This window comes from Ptychodera flava, chromosome 11 (assembly GCF_041260155.1).
Source record: "Ptychodera flava strain L36383 chromosome 11, AS_Pfla_20210202, whole genome shotgun sequence".
Classification (NCBI taxonomy): Eukaryota; Metazoa; Hemichordata; class Enteropneusta; family Ptychoderidae; genus Ptychodera; species Ptychodera flava.
In genome coordinates, this window is record NC_091938.1 from 34,619,963 (window position 1) to 34,637,122 (window position 17,160).

Here is a 17,160-nt window from a genome sequence, read left to right on the forward strand (position 1 = left end):
AAATATGTATATTTGAGGTCAAAGGTCACCGAGGTCACGTGAAATTTTGTCAAAAAAATTGTTTTGCTAAGTTATCCCTATATACCAAAAATCAGACCTCTAGCACTATTGGCTCGCTCAAAATTAGATATGCGCATAATTAATGAGGTACAATATGTGGCGTCATAAGGTGTCCCATCATACCATATATGAAGGCTGTAGCACTTGTGGTTACTGAGTTATGGACAAATATGTATATTTTAGGTCAAAGGTCACCGAGGTCACGTGACATTTTGTCAAAAAAATTGTATTGCTAAGTTATCCCTATATACAAAAATCAGACCTCTAGCTCTATTGGCTCGCTCAAAATTAGATATGTGCATAATTAATGAGGTACAAATCCGAGATATATGCGTGAACGGATGGACTCACGGATGGACGAACATGACCCAATCTATAAGCTCACTGGACTTCATCCGTGGGGACTAAAAATTGTGTCACTGCATCCTTTTTGCAATATGAATACGATGAGAAACTAAATTTTTATTTTTCGTGGCCTTATACATGGGAGTCTATGGAGATCTGCCTTATACATGGGAGTCTATGGACGTGTAAACTAAAAATTAAAATATACAAATTTCACCACGATTTGCCCAAATTTGGGAAAGGTCACTCCTATGCACTTCTATACCAAGTTTCAAATCAATCGGACTTGTGGTTTCAGAGCAGGAGATTTTTTGACCAAAAATGGGAGAAAATTACAAAATTATTCATGAAAAATAGCAAGTCCAAGATACTGACCCAAGATGTGCACAATCATTTCATGTCAGCCCAAAGTACTTACATGCTAATTTTTCATGTAATCTGCTCAGTGGTTATTGAGTTTTTTCAATTTTGACTGTTTTTTACATTTTTTCACTTAATTTGCATATTTTTGGCAATGACAACTTCATTTGAACAAAAATCTCATCTACAGCCCATCATCCATGTACACACCAAATATCAAGATGAAATGTACAGCGGTTTTGGAGTTTTTGATGTTGACGGACAGACATACAGACATACAGACATACATACATACAGACATTTCCCTAGCCTATAAGAATAGCTTCCCTTGCCATATATACATATGGCTACGGGAGCTAAAAATTCTGCATCAGTGGTAATATACAATTCTCACCTTTCATATTGTGTGCATGTCAGTTTAAGATCAATCAAGTAAATCAAGCAATTTTGCAGACGTAGTTTAGGGATACATGATCCAGACCAGGTATAGAGATTTGGGATGTTTTCTGTTTAACAGGCATGGACAAAATGGTTTCAAAAAAGTCAACTTGCAGTGTACAGGACTTAAATTTATTAGCAAAATAGTAACGATTTAGACTTGGGAAAGTACTTTCAGTGCTGTAGCTCATGGGTAGAGGACCAGAAGCACCTGCAGTAAGTCTGTCTTCCAGTGTACCTCAGACTTAATCCATTTTATGCATCATATTATTAAATGGAAACTTACTGTGTCAGATAATACAAAGACTTTCCTAGATTTATTAAAGCCAACAACAGCGATGCTTGTCCTTGGAGTTGTGACTCATTCCTTTCCAAGGATGTTATGTAGTTCTCTGCAACTTTTTGCTGTACGTATTCAAACAGCTCGTGCTTACGCAAACAGCAAATTAAGCCCATCTGGGTTTGAGGGTTCATTGTTTTCACAAACTTGTCAGGAATCATGATATCCTGCATGGATGCGGGAAAAATCCCTGGAGAAAATTAACAAGAAAATAAAAGCATTTGCAAGCAAAAGCGAAGTTCCAGAGACCAGAGCAGCGGAAGAAACAAGAGAATGTGTGACAAAGATAGGTGCAGAATGAAAGAGTGCTTTTAATATTCAAGCACGTACCTATAGGGCTGCTAGCAGTAAACACAATGATATACAACTAAAAGCAAGGCAGTCCACAGATTACAAATGCCTACATGTACGGTAAAAACGAAACAGATACGGGGGCGACAACGCACGCAAATGTATATCAGACGACATTCTCGCGAGCCAGAGCAATAATTTTCGCTCCGCTGATCTACGCAAAAGTCAATCGCTTGACGGGTAGCGCTGAGTTGTTGCCGTAAAGAGGTGCGTGGTTTACGACGATGATCAGACGAGAGGAAACATCGGACCTAGGCCGTTGAAATTGAAAACCGAGGCCACATGCATTTTCATTTGATTAAAAGCACAGACTAAAACAATTTTCATTGCAATGTCGCTGTTTTCACGAGATACTGACCGTTTGATCTTGGAAAGTTGAGCTGCTTTAACGTGCAGCCAACGCATGCCGGCGCCGGTGCGGTGACGGCTGTGTGTTACCGGCCTGTGTGTTAACGGCCTCGCAGACTGATATAGGAAAAACCGGGGAAAAACCGCTGGTGGCTCCTCAGAAATACGGCGGGCAGTTTCTCCGCCAAAACAGCCGATTTTGAATCCAAATTTTGCATTGACCTTCGTTTTCGAGCACACCCACCTCGCCTAGGTACACGATGTACCCAGCCGCGCTTGTAAATTTAGGGAAAGCTATAATTTTCTCTCTCTATGCGACCGAAGCCATCTTATGTGCCGCCATTGTTACATTCGGGCGAAACAGTATAGCGCCACGTACGGCGAGTATTTAGAGAAAAATAAAATCAAAAAGCAACAAAAAACAAAGCGAAAAAAAGCTAGAATTATTAATAGCTGAACGCAATATGATAGTCGAGCAATGCAGAATAAAAAATAAATAAATAAACACACAAGAAATGCCCGTAAAACCCGTCTGAGTTGAGCGATGACGTCATAAGCGTGTCGCAATGCATTCTGGGTAATTAAGGTAAAATTTGTGTATAGCATGTTCTATGATAGTAATACCGGAAATAGAGAAAGAAAGAAAGAAAGAAAGAAAGAAAGAAAGAAAGAAAGAAGGAAAGTGAGCAAAAACTAACAGTTCCAGAGCTGGTCTCTGGAACTAAATATAAGCATTCTTTCAAAGTAGAAAAAAAGAAAATCATTGAGACTGAAAGCAGTACCTTATGTTCTCTATACAATTTTCACAACAAAAATATTTGTGCATAAATATATATGGAAAATTGTATTCATTCAGACATTTAGCATTTGAAATAACAAGCTAAGCTGTTTTAGACATTTTTTTCTCACAATTTTCAACTCTAGTAGTCCCATGAAAGCCGACAAGTGAAGAGAAGTACGGTTTATTGCACGACAGCAGATTAAACGGCAGACTTTGTCTCTTTAATGCGTATACTTTGTATTCCCGCTCCACCCCTCCGAAACACTGTACACCTATTACCTCGTAAGGTCAACCGGTCAGTTTGATACAAATTGATGAAATGTTTCCTGCGCAAACTTTGGGCTATTATGCTTTGTTTTTCTTTTGATATCGCATACATATTTTCGGTTTGAAGTATAAATGCCTATTGCTTTAAAAAATTGTTGTCAAACGGGCTGTCTCGCGATGATGTTCCCTCAATTACTAAGGAAGATTTTATCGTTAGTCAGAAATAACCAATTTAGGGCAGTTAACTAAATAATATTCCTCGTGGGAATCTTCTTGGCGTCATATTATGTCTTTGGATATACTGTTCTAATTAAAATACCCCCTTTTTAAGCAGCTGCCATTTACCTTGCATTTTCTCCAAGGGCAAAGTTTGCCGAGCACAGAAAGGTTGTTACTGGAGTGTAAACTATACCATTTGAGTCGGTGTGTGCCCCGCCATTAAAGTATCTGACTACCAACTTTATTCGATTCCATGAACAGAAACCACATCTTCGATGACACAAGGAAGTGTACTTTGGCTAAGTATTCTCTTGAGTACTGCCTCCGTGATGCTAGAATGGAAACTATCTGCAACGCCAAAGAGATTGCACAGCACCTTCAGACTTGCTGTCTTCCCTGAGTCAACATCCTTTGAAACCGTAAAATTGACCGGGCAACTTCGAAAGGTTTTGGACAATTCGCAATGAGTGCAGTATTAACATAAGTCCTCCTGCAAGAATGCCAACTGAAGACATGAAGTTATGCATAAACAAGCCCTGTAGAGGATAAAAGGAGAAATAGTAGTTACTAATATTTCAACATGGTTTAAGAACTATATGAAATTTTGATATGGTGAACAAAAGGTAGAAAAGTTGCAGCAAGCTTCAATATAATATGATATTGTAAATACCTTCATTAATCCCAAGAGGTCATTGACTGGTTCCTCTGCCTGACAAAGAGGCAGAGAAATACCTGGACTTAAGTATTTTACGTCGTCTGTTAAAATACCAACTGGTTCTTGAAGCATAACTCCTTTTTCAGAGAACTGCAGCAAGGGAGAAATACAGGCGAAATTATAGGTAAAATTACAGGGGGTGTAACTCTCTGTGATAGCAAATTTAATTAAAGAGCAATTGCATCAAAATTTCATACATATATTCTAATCTAAGGCTTCATTTATATTATTATAAGTGTTAATAATAACAATATGACAAATAACACAAATAGCCAGTCACAATAATAATTATTTACTATGATTGAATGCTAACAAAATTCTGCATCAGTGACATATAAAGTTCTCACCTTTCATATTGTGTGCATGTCAGTTTAAGATCAATCAAGTAAATCAAGCAACTTTGCAGACGTAGGTTAGGGATACATGATGCAGACCTGGTTTGGATACTTGGGGTGTTTTCTTTTTAACAGGCATGGACAAAATGGTTTCGAAAAAGTCAACTTGCAGAGTACTGGACTTAAAATTTATTAGCAAAATAGTAACGATTTAGACTTGGGAAATACTTTTAATGCTTTAGCTCATGGTTAGAGGACCAGAAGCACCTGCAATAAGTGTGGTCTTCCAGTGTACCACAGACTTAATCCATTTTATGCATCATATTAATAAATGGAAACTTACTGTGTCAGATAATACAAAGACCTTCCTAGATTTATTAAAGCCAACAACAACAACAACAACAACAACAGCTTGTCCTTGGAGTTGTTGATTCATTCCTTTCCAAGGATGTTCTGTAGTACTCTCCAACTTTTCGCTTTGCTTACGAAAATTGCAAATTAGGCCCATCTTGGTTTGAGTGTTCATCGTTTTCACAAACTTGTCAGGATTCATGATATCCTGCATGGACGCGAAAAAATCCCTGGAGAAAATAAAGAAGACAATATAAGCAAACTTTCAACGTAGAAAAAACAGAAAACCATGGAGACTGAAAGCAGTACCTTATGTTCTCTATACAATGTTCAAAACAAAACAAAACTAATTGTGCATAAATATATAAGGAAATTTATTTCTAATATTTATATCTAGGCACCCCTAAATATTCAAGTAGATGTAAAATTTATTTACACTGTATTCACAAACTTTGTATTTCTGAATACATTAGTATACTTCTGGTAGGTATTGTCACGTAGCGTGGTTGTGATGTAGCTATTGTCGGGTACGTACACTTTGTGACGTGCAACGTCAGGCAGTAGAGACGGCAACAGGTACACAAATATACTCTAAGTCGTAGCACTTTATTTAGCTGAGTAACAGAAGTTACACGGTAAAACTTCTATGTCTCACACTAGTCTAATAATAGGCGTCGGTCACGGTCAACGTCGTCATCGGGCGTCGCAACAGGTTCTACTTTAACACACTAAAACGCAGAGTTTATATTGAGTGAATATCTGGCTTTGTCATGACTTTGGTATGCGTCTATAATTATCTAAAGAATTAACTGACGGCAGTCGTCATCCGTGAAAGACAGGAAGATCGCTCCCATCGGTACATCTGTCAACATAAACAGTATGTCGAGTCGGTGTTGTTAAAACAATGCGTTCGCTAAGAGCGGATGAACGGTTACATCACAGAGTCTCCAAGATAAACAAGGGAATCATTCTCACGATGCCCCACGTGCAGAAGGGGTTACTACTATTATAGGTCACAGTCATTGTCATTGGTAAAAGCTTTAATAACTATCTAGTGGCGACGTCACAGTATAACTAATACAACATTGAACAAAATTTCATCTATTGATTCTTGCCTCCATTCTTTCAGGCATTTAGTATTTGAAATAACAAATTAAGTTGTTTAAGACATTTTTTCTTACAATTTTACAACTCCAGTAGTAGCCTGAATGCCGACAAGTGAAGAGAAGTACGGTTTATTGCACGACAGCAGATTAATGCGTATACTATTTACTCTCGCCCCGCCCCTTAAAAGTTCGCGTGCCGAAACTCTAACACATATTACCTCATAAAGTCAACGGGTCAGTTTGGTACAAATTGATGAAATATGTTTCCTACGCAAACTTTAGGCTATTATACTTGTTTTTCTTTAGGATATCGCCCACATATTTTCGGTTCGAAGTATAATGCCAATTTTTTTTTTAAAGTTGTTGTCAAACGGGCTGTCGCGCGATGATGTTCACTCAATTATGTACTAAGGAAGATTTTATCGGTAGTCAGAAACAACAAATTAAATGCAGTTAACTAAATAATATTTCCGGCGCGAAACTTCTTGGCGTCATATTATATCTTTGGTTATACCTTAGATAGTAAATATTTTCTGCCCGAAATATATGCTGATTGTCGTAAAAGTAAAGTTTTGGTCTAACACAGTGGCGTGCGATATGCATGATGAATACTCAATTGCCTGGGACTGTGACCATTCTGTCTGTCGTCTTAAAAGACCACTTTCATACGAGTCAATGTATTATGTTTGGTAAAGATTGATGAAATATGATTCTATTGCAAATTTTTGCTATTTTGTTTCTTTTTTAAGGATATCATTTATGGATATTTTCGGCTCGAAATGTACGCCTATTGTCGTAAAAAAGATTTTTCGTCTGACGCAATGTCGCGCAAAGTTTTGATATGGATGTACTAATTAATTGCAAGGGATCAACACGTCTGTAGTCATAAACGACCATTTTAGTGCAAGTCGACAGTATGGTGCTTCTTTCCCGCCCAAATTTTGTGGTTTCACCTCATTCTCGCGAGCCAGAGCAATAATTTCCGCTCCGCTGACCTGCGCAAAAATCAAACAGGTAGCGATGAGCTGAGGTTTACAACGATGGTTTCACTTTACATTCTAAGGGAATGTTTATTTTTTTTTAAAATGCCGCTCTAATGTTTTTGGCTCCAAAATATAAACCCGTGGTTGTAAAAAAACCTGCGGTCAAACGAGCTGGCGTCAGTCAGAACAAGCAATTTGGAGCAAATTAACGTAATAATATTCCCCGCGCTAACTCTTTGGTGTCATCTTTGTTCAACATTGCTTAGATATTTTCTGCACCAGATTTTTGCTGATTGTTTAAGATTAAATTTGTTCTCTAACACTGGCTCGCGGAAGGGTGATGTACATTGAATTGTTAGGGATCATTTCGTCTGTTGTTATAAACACCCAGTTTAGTGCAAGTAGATATAATAATTGTTTCCCGCTCAAATTCTTTGGTTTCACATTATATTCTAGGAGATTTCGCTGAGAGTGTGTGCCGACTGTTGTACAAATAAACGTGTGGTCCAACATGTGGTCGTCATAAACGACCAGTTTGTGCTTCCCGCTCAAATAGTGTGGTTTCACATCATGTAGGAAAATTCGTTTGGATATTTTCGGCGCAAAAGCCTACCGAGTACAGTAAAAAGTGATAATGAAAAACGTCGTTGAAAAATGCGCGACATATGATTACCAGGGTACACTTCGGTTGGTACAGATTTTACGCCTCGTACATGGAAAGTGTACAGTATTTTGCCTTTGGTTGCAAAAGTGTCGAAGGCAATGATGTCGACGATCGTATTCAGCCAATTTCTAAGTTCGGAGAGCACTGTAATGATGATATTCTTGGCTATTTAATTCTCAGGCAACATTTCTTTTTCAATCGGAATAATATACAGTAACAAACGGAATAATTTGGTAAATTGGTTAATTCATTAACTGCGTCAAAGACACAAATGCGTGAGGTTTAAAATAACCCATGTCATTAAATTTAATAAACAGGTATAAATACGCATATAACAATATTATTCATTAAGAATACATGTAAACGATGATATCTTTAGTTTTGGCGGAAAAACGTTTTGTACAAACGCGCGAGCTCAATAATGAAACAGATTTAGTTTTCACAGATTGTGCTCTTCACTTCCCGCACAACTATGTAAATATTTATACCAATTGAAATTTGTTATCGACTTTTTTGATTATGATGAAGTGATACACTCGACTGATCGTTTTGAGATACATGTATGATAACTTACCTTTCACACGCAGGCGATATCCTTTAATTTCGCCGACAACCTTACTAAAACTTTAAGCATTAAAGGGACAAAGTCGGCCATTTTTCATGAATTTTGTTTGATACGAGAGGAGTGAGAGGCCGTATAACGCCGGTAACACACATCCCTGCCATGCAGAGCTAGTTCACCCCACGATCTACGCAACAGCCTACCACTTCGTCTACTCCCTAGCCGGATTATTTTTCTCTTCGGAGATATTTTCGCCTTAGATAATGTGAGCGAAGGCTTAAAAATAGTCTCCGAAGGCAAAAATACTCCGGCTGGGGAATAGACTATCTGTACCTCTACTTAAGGACAGGCGCTCCTTAGCTAGGTAGTCTGCTAAATTGATCGATTTTCGGCTCGATCTATCGATCCCGTGGTCGATATGCCCGCCACTGCAATCTTCGGTTACACTAGGTTACTGTTTATGATTCTGATTGAAAAAGAAATGTTGCCTGAGAATTAAATATAGGCCTAGTAGGCTACATCACGCGTATAACGGGTTAAAGTGAACCAGATTTGCAACCTAGGGTTAGGCCTACAGTGGTGGGCAAACCGACCACGGGATCGATAGGTCGAGCCACAGGCGTGATGTTTTTCTGGGTAGTTTCTATGAGTATAGTTTATGCTACGTTCCGACGTTCTCTTCCGTAGTAGGCTACGGAACTTCGGAAGAGAACGACGGAACGTAGCATAAACTACACTCGTAGAAACTACCCAGAAAACATCACGCCTGTGGGTCGAGCCGAAAATTGATCAATTTAGCAGACTAGCCAGCAAAGGAGCGCCTGTGCTCTGTGTACGACGTGGTGTGTTCCCGGCAAATATAACGCCGGGAGCACACAGCATCACGTACGCAGGGCTGGGCTACCTACCACTTTAATAGTTGCGACAGTCTGCTGAAAATAAATAGTCCTTTAATTTATTCGGCCTTGAGCACAGTTACGAGTGTTTCAATACATAGCAGCCGCCGCGTGGTATGCATGGAAAAGTACTTTTCTATTTAGGATAAGCTTACCAAGTGCGCGGCGGCCGCTATACGCGAAACATGGGTAACTGTGGTTTGGAGCAAGTGTGAGTACATACATACACATGTACTGCGTAGGTAACACTATCAGTTCTCTCATGACATGATACGCGCGATAGATACCTATCGCCATGGGAACCGCCAGTCGAATTGCGCCTTAGCGACCGCTTTATATACTTCCGACTTTGCCCACATAAAAAGTAAATCCTGACCATCCTAACAATCTGACTTTAATTTTACGTAGTTACGTTGAAAAATCAAACAGATATTTACTGTTGTAGTAATTTTTTACTCAATCGGTGAGTACTTAACTTCACGGAGGTTGTAACACGTATTTTTGCCTTCCTGTTAGCGGACTAATTTAGCAGTTTACGTTGTGTGACTGTAGCTGTAGACCTCTAAAAATAGGATCCCGCGTCCAGTTCGCCAGACAGCAAGATTACTCGGCCTGTTAACGGTTAAACCGAAACAGATTTGGAGGTAGCTTGTCGCAGAGCCGTTGTGATCGCAAAATATGCTGCCACTGATAAACTCTACTCGTACCAAGACGTTTTAAGGACTACCTCTATGGCATAAGCCCGAAATTTGAAGAGGGAAAGCTTTGTTATAAAGTTAACCAGGGACCGCCGTCACCGAATCAACTTCACTCGTTCGTCATACTCATAATCACATCTGTGCAAACAGACCGGTCTTTGTAGAGTCTACTGGAAAGACAGTCATGTGGCAAGTCTGCGTGGAGGTCCAATCACTAGATGAGAGATGCCATGAAAGAGCCTACTACATGAACACAGTGATCTATACGTTCACCGAGTCATAGGATGACCTCACCGAGGCCTTTTTTCAACACAGCCGAAATTAGCGAGCTCGAGCAGCATTCCTGGCAACGTAAAGGGCAGCGGCTTTTCTCCAGATAAACATAATTAATTTGTTTGCGGTTTTCGCGCCATGTTAATGACCTTGGATCACTGTACTCTGGGCACCGTACTCCTCACGGGATCTGACTTCGTCGGATCAGTACGTTATCCACAGGTCAAGTTCTTTTGCTCATGGCGGGGATAGCTAAGCCTGGACCGCAGTCTCCGCTTTTGGCCTTCGTTCACACTCCTCGGAGACGGGGGTCTAGCTAAGGGATCTTCGACTTTCAGTTTCCTCCTCCTATGGAGGAAATATTCGATCAAAGTGAGAAATAACAGGTTTGAATTTGGCCGTCGTGGTGGGAACTTTATTTTGTACCAACACGTGGTATAGATCAGCTAGGGAAGTGGATAGCGATGCTACGATGCTTACAATGCTGGGCGTTCCCAAGTGATGAGAGGCCGTATAACACGAGGAACACACAGCAGCGTACGCGGGGCTAGGGAAGTGCTAACCATCTCGAACTCCCATTGTCTAGCATTTTTCAGACGTCTATAAGTTAGTTTCTGGTATTTTCCAGACAAATTCAAGACTTTATGTAATTGTCCATCAGCAGACTGTTATGTTGAACTACAGTTAGTGTTCATGGGTAAACCTGTACCATCACCATAGCGTCCCGTTGCTGCAATAAGCGCTTGCACCCCCGCGGGCCATTCACTGGCTTCATCTGCTGTGTTTAATAGCTGTGTATAGGGAGTTCAAAACATTTTTTTCATAATCAAAAATTATTCCTCAGATGGCACTCTGAAAATAAGTGTAATAGGATTGTAATCGTTTTCAATACGTGATCAAAAATAACCCATCTAATAAAATGTTATGACCCGTACATACAAAATATACCTACTTGGTGGGATGGTACCATCCCAAAAGCACAATAGAGCAATTACCAATCATAGGTGGTGTGTACACCATTGTGATGCTGCTATAGCATTCCAATTATTGATATTACTTTAATGCAGAAGTTATTGAAATAGCGTAATATAAAAATTAATTCATGAATTAATATCAAGCCACAGATTTATTGCAGATTATTTGGTAATCAGATAATATAAGAATTTTAATGTATGCATGTGGTCACTTGAGGACTTACTATTACAAAAATATATAGACTAATACATTATCATAATTATCTAATTAAAATTATCATAATTCACTTATCAAATTACGTAATCAGTCATTCAAAGGTCAACAGGCTAGATATAAGGTCACAGTGCATCTTGAAAATCACTGCTAAACCTGAGATGAATAAATTAGCATATTGCAATCTCCATTTTCATAATTTGAAAAATATAATATAAAATTTTGATTGGGTCAAAGGTCAAGCAGTTAGTCACTTTTTTGACTTGGTGAAAATATTTCAAAAGCTCTGAACATTAAACATTTTCATTTGAAACTGCTCTTACTATTTCTAGGCCAACTCAATGTTGAGATGCTTCTTTGTTTGCAATATTTTTCTGCATTTTGGGTATTATTTGATGTGGTGCTCCATTTTCTGGAAAGATGAATATATCAGTGACAATATTTTTTTTGGGGGAAAAAAATTATCTTATTTACCTACAGTTTAATATTTACTATTGAGTGGACAAGCTGATTCAAGTGATGTGTATCGAAATTATGATTTCACGGCAATGTATGTTCCCTGGACTGAGAATACACCGTACCACGGTACTGTGTATAATCATACTTCTTTACAGCTGACTCAAACATACTTCGGAATCTCCTTAATTTTCACCTTGGATACTTTATCTAAGTGAATTCTGCAGTTTTGAGGGTCAATTTTACATGAATAAGATCAGAAATTAGAAAACACAAGTCTAGACTGTCACAAAACCTTAAGAACGATGATCTGCGCAATACAGTGAGATGTTGTATATGCTGTTTTTCATGCCCATTAAACAACGTTCTCCCACCTTCACGAACCTAAATATCCTCTGACACTCGGTAAAGCAGTAAATTTCGAAGGTATCTGTGTTAGCGCTGGGTTTGGAAAGCTGTTAGCCACTGTGGCGAATAGTTTCAAATTTTATTAGCCACAGACAAATTTTATTAGCCACACATTTTTTACGAAAACAAAGCTTTCTATAATGCTATAATCTCCAATGTCGGTTGCATGCACAAGAATAAACTATCACACATCAACCTTGTATCCAATTGTCTTCATTTTAACACTGGAAATTGCTTGATTCTGGACCCCGATGTAGCCCTGCGTACGATGCTGTGTGTTCCGCTACAGCTAATCGCCCGTGAGGGCGGGGCGATTAGCTGTAGCGGAACACACAGCATCGTACGCAGGGCTAGACCCCGATGCAAATCGAAAGCAGCACGCACGTTGAGACCACGATTAAAATGAACTGCAACACGGAAGGTTGGGACCGCGATGCAAATCAACAGCATGACAGCAACACTGAACGTTCGGACTGCGATTAAAATAGAAGTTTGGTTACACGTAATTACGTTCCATCAGTACACGTAGCGTCTTTGTCACGTCATACAAGACGTCGCGTAAATGTGGCACAGACGTTCGGAACGTCATCAAACGACACTTCCACATGTTGTCTTAATTCCGTGTAGTAATTTTTTAGATTTTCATGGTGATTTGCGGGAATTTAGACAGGAAATCTCGTTAAGTACTAGTATGAGTATCATTGTAAATTAGCAAACATCTTTGATATCAGAAAATTCCGTAGAGTTCACCTGCACAAGATGTACGCGCTAAGATTTCCTGACAGAAATGAAATGTTGTCCAATTCACCTTTTTACCCAAAGCTGTCACAAAAATTCCGTAAACAACATAAATAACTGTATTACAGAAAATCGGTAAATTTAATGCGAGGATACAACGAGCTTGAATAGTCCTCCCTAGAGAAATTAATTGTTTCTTAAAACTTAGACGATTTTGTATGTTTCTGAAAAAACAATACGGCAAAATCAACCAAAAAAATTACAACTGAGCATGGATACGCGGAACGTCGAGAACGAACGGAACGGAACGTCGAGACCACGATGCAAATCGACAACAACACGGAATGCGTCGCTGGGATGGCGATTTTAAGTAACATCAATAGGGGACCATGAGGACCGCGATGCAAATCGACCACCATTAAAATAAGACCTCGATTAAAATGCGCAACACGGAACGTCTAGACCACGATGCAAATAAATTTCAACACCGAACTTTATGACCACGATTAAAATGCGTGTGTCTGCTGTAGCAAAAGTTTCAATTCTCGCGAGTGTTCGCTTTGCTTGCTGTACACTAGACAAAATGACGTCAAATTTATCGCGAGACTAGGGCTCGATTGCGTCTGCCTGCATTTTCAATTCTCGCGATAGTCATTTACGTGCATGCTGTACACTATACAAATTGACGTCGAATCTCTCGCGAGACTTGGCTCGATTGCAATTGCGTACGTCGGAGAGAACAATACGGAAGTGGATATATTTTTTTCGCGAATCGCCGAAAGAGAAGCGCAGATCAACAAAAGACTAAAAAACCCCACGTTTTTGCTTATTTTGCGGAATTTTTTCAGCAAAAATCATCTTCGCCACTGTGGCGAATTAGGATCGATTTTTCTTCGCCACTGCTGATTTCAATTCGCCTTTGCAAACGTGGCGAATGGGCAGCGCGAACACAGGGTATTATACAAAAGTTGTTAAACTATCAATTGTCTGTCGTGCGTTCTTTCCCAAGAATTACCAACACATTGTGACAATTTAGTAGCATGCGTTTTCCTTAACAGCCAAGCGTCGAAGGAACGAGCTTGTGCCCAACGAAATATTCAGACTGCTCATGCAGCACTTCAGTACATAATAGACAGAGAAGGCCACAGTGGCACAGGTGCCTGTCGACGATCTAAAATGACCTAACTGGGTCTCCTCTTGGTTTTAAATTTTTAGTAAATTTACGAATCCCAGTTTAAATTATTAGTAAATTTGATAAAATTTTAGTGAATGCTGTTCTGTTGGTTTACTCTATAATAAGTATGGTGTACTTTTTTGTGTGTTGGTGTGTTGTATGATTGATAAGGCATGCTGAACAAATTCTTTTTTTATCTCAAGGGGATAAAATAACAGTCTAACAGTTCAGAATATCATTAACTCTTTTATTTCACGTTTGAACATTTTTGTTACAGCTTACAGCAGTTACACAGATCATATTAACAACAGATTTGTAGAATACTTTTGGATGAAACCTGCAACTTGGTAGATTCTACTTAAATTACTGTTATTGTTGATAAGTAACTTGAGAACGGATTCAACTCACTTGTCAAGGACACACCTTGAAATTTGAACCAAAAAAATCTTGTGCCACAGATCAGACACATGGGAGTAGAATAGGAAAGTGTGGTACAGAAATCAAACACACTAGTTTTGAGTCAGAGTTCCTTCAACTTTTCACTTACAGAAATACAGTGTCCTCAATAAAACGTCATTTTTACCAGTCTTTTGGCAGTGTCAATGAGCTTCTCTAAAACGGTGCAAAGACTGGATGTGCTACTACTGGACATACAAATACATGTAGATTTTGAGCCAATAATTCTCCTTTATTTCAGTGAACACCACACTGCGAATGCCTTGTTGAAGTCAAATTTATCAATATTCCTCAGAGATGGTGCCTCTATTGCAATTGACATAATAGAACTAACTTAACTGTGGCTAACTTTCAGCCTAGCCCTGGGTTTTGTTTTTATTCTGTTGTACCTGGAAAAGCCCCTTTCACAAGCAGCAGTGTTTGTTGGCAATATCTGACCAATAATTTGCTCACGTGTTTACACACGTGAGCATATGTCGTAGCGATGTCTGTCTGTCTGTCTGTCTGTCTGTTTGTTGGTCGATATCTCAAAACGGCTTATCAGATCAGAATCAAATCTGGCACATATATTCAGTTAGCAAATGGCAAGAACTGATTAGTTTTTGGTGGGTGTGGCTTCCATACTTTTTGCTCATTTGCATAATTAATGATTAAAAAAAACCCGGATATACATTAAAAATGACTACACAATTTGATGAGATTGCCACAAATGTTGATCACACCAAGATATATCAGCAGTGGGAAGCATTAAGGGGTGACATGAAAGATAGTTGCTAATTTGCATATTTAATGAACTTTCCTAATTAGGGATATATGTCTGATTTGACTTGATCAAACTTGACCAAACTTGGTATGTATATTAAAGATACTATGATTTAACATTATTGAAAGTCATTAAGCGTTTAACTTGAGCCAATTACTAATTTGCATATTTAATGAACTTTGCTAATTAGGGATGTATATTTGAATTGACTGGACTGACGTTGATGAAACTTGCTACATGTATTTGGAGCTACTATGATACAACATTTTTGAAAGTCTTTAAGCATTTTTACTTCAGCCAATTCCGAATTTGCATATTTAATGAACTTTCCCATTTAGGGATATACTGGTATATCTGAATTAACTTGATTGTAGTTGTTGAAACTTGTTGTATACATCAAAGATACTGTGATATAACATTATTGAAAGTCTAAAGACATTTTTAATTCAACCAATGCCTAATTTGCATATTAAATGAATTTTCATAATTAGGAATTATTTTATTCATTTTGGTGAGGTTTTCTGATTTTGTTTCGAGATGATCCGATGCAATGGTGATGGGATGTGAAAATAGAATTTAAAAGTATACAAATCTTTAATATAACTCGCCCTGATACGAGGGCTATTTATATCCAGTTGATTGTTATTAGCCAATCACTATGCCTAGATTTTAGGTCAGAGGTCACATTACAACAGTATGGTTTGTTGCATGGCATGATTGACGAACATTTTGATTCCAAAAGGGTCCCAAAACCTTTGAGTCATGGATATTCTCGACATCATGCAGTAATGTATCTTTATCTGCAGTGTCTCTTGATATTTGTCACACAAATTCTGATGTTTTAGAGAAAAGCATCTCAGGAACTGCTTTAGCTATCCCTGATCTGATCGAGCATGTACAGTACTTTGATGATGCCATGAAACCCTGGATTGGCTCTGCTGAACATGCATCGTCAGCGGGGCCCAGCTTGGTATTGTAAATGACTAGATATGGCATAGTTCATATACCAGCTCAACACTTACTGGTCTACCATTTGATATTTCTGCCATGCCCTTCATCTGATTGCAGACCAACGAACAGTATTGACGAAAATAGAGACACCACAAGGTAATTCTGTATGTGTATTGTAGGTGCAGGCGGACCTCGCAAAGCTTACTTTTGCATTTGTTTATCTTCATTTGTTTACCATTGTATCTTGTAAAAGTTGAAATAAGATTTTATCCCTTGAGGGCAAACCAACTCTTCATACAACACATTCCAATATAATTCAATCAATGCTTTGAGCATATTCATTTCCTCATGGCCCAGCCCAGTTCTCAACAGTACCCAGTCAAATTCCTCTGCACTTTCAGCAATTATCTTTCTGACCAACCCTGATGGCAATCCATCGCAACGGACAATTACCCACTCCCTTTTATCTTCAGGATCATGACTTTTAATCCCTGCATGTTTACCAATTGATCGAAGGACTTCCTTCACAGCCTATGTGCTACTTGGATTTACAAATACAGGAGTAATGACACTAACATTTGGACTACTAGACTTTTGTGTTTTTTTAAATTATAATTTAATTTTCTATGGAAAGGACAGTGTTGTGAAAGTTTAATCCACCAGAGTTTGGTTTTGATTTCTTTTCCATTCTAGTATTTAAGACATCTCCACTTGCCTGTGCCTTTCTTTCTTTTGCAATCCATGTACCACACTTACCACATTTTTTTTCAGATTTGTATAACTGCAGTGGGGTACAGCACATATTTTATACTTTTCCTGTTCTTTCCTTTTATCCATTTCTAAATCAATGAAATCAATTCCATCTAATTTGTTCAATCTTTCAGTTAGATATTCATCAAATTCTGCATGATATGCTGACATCATGTCTGTTGTA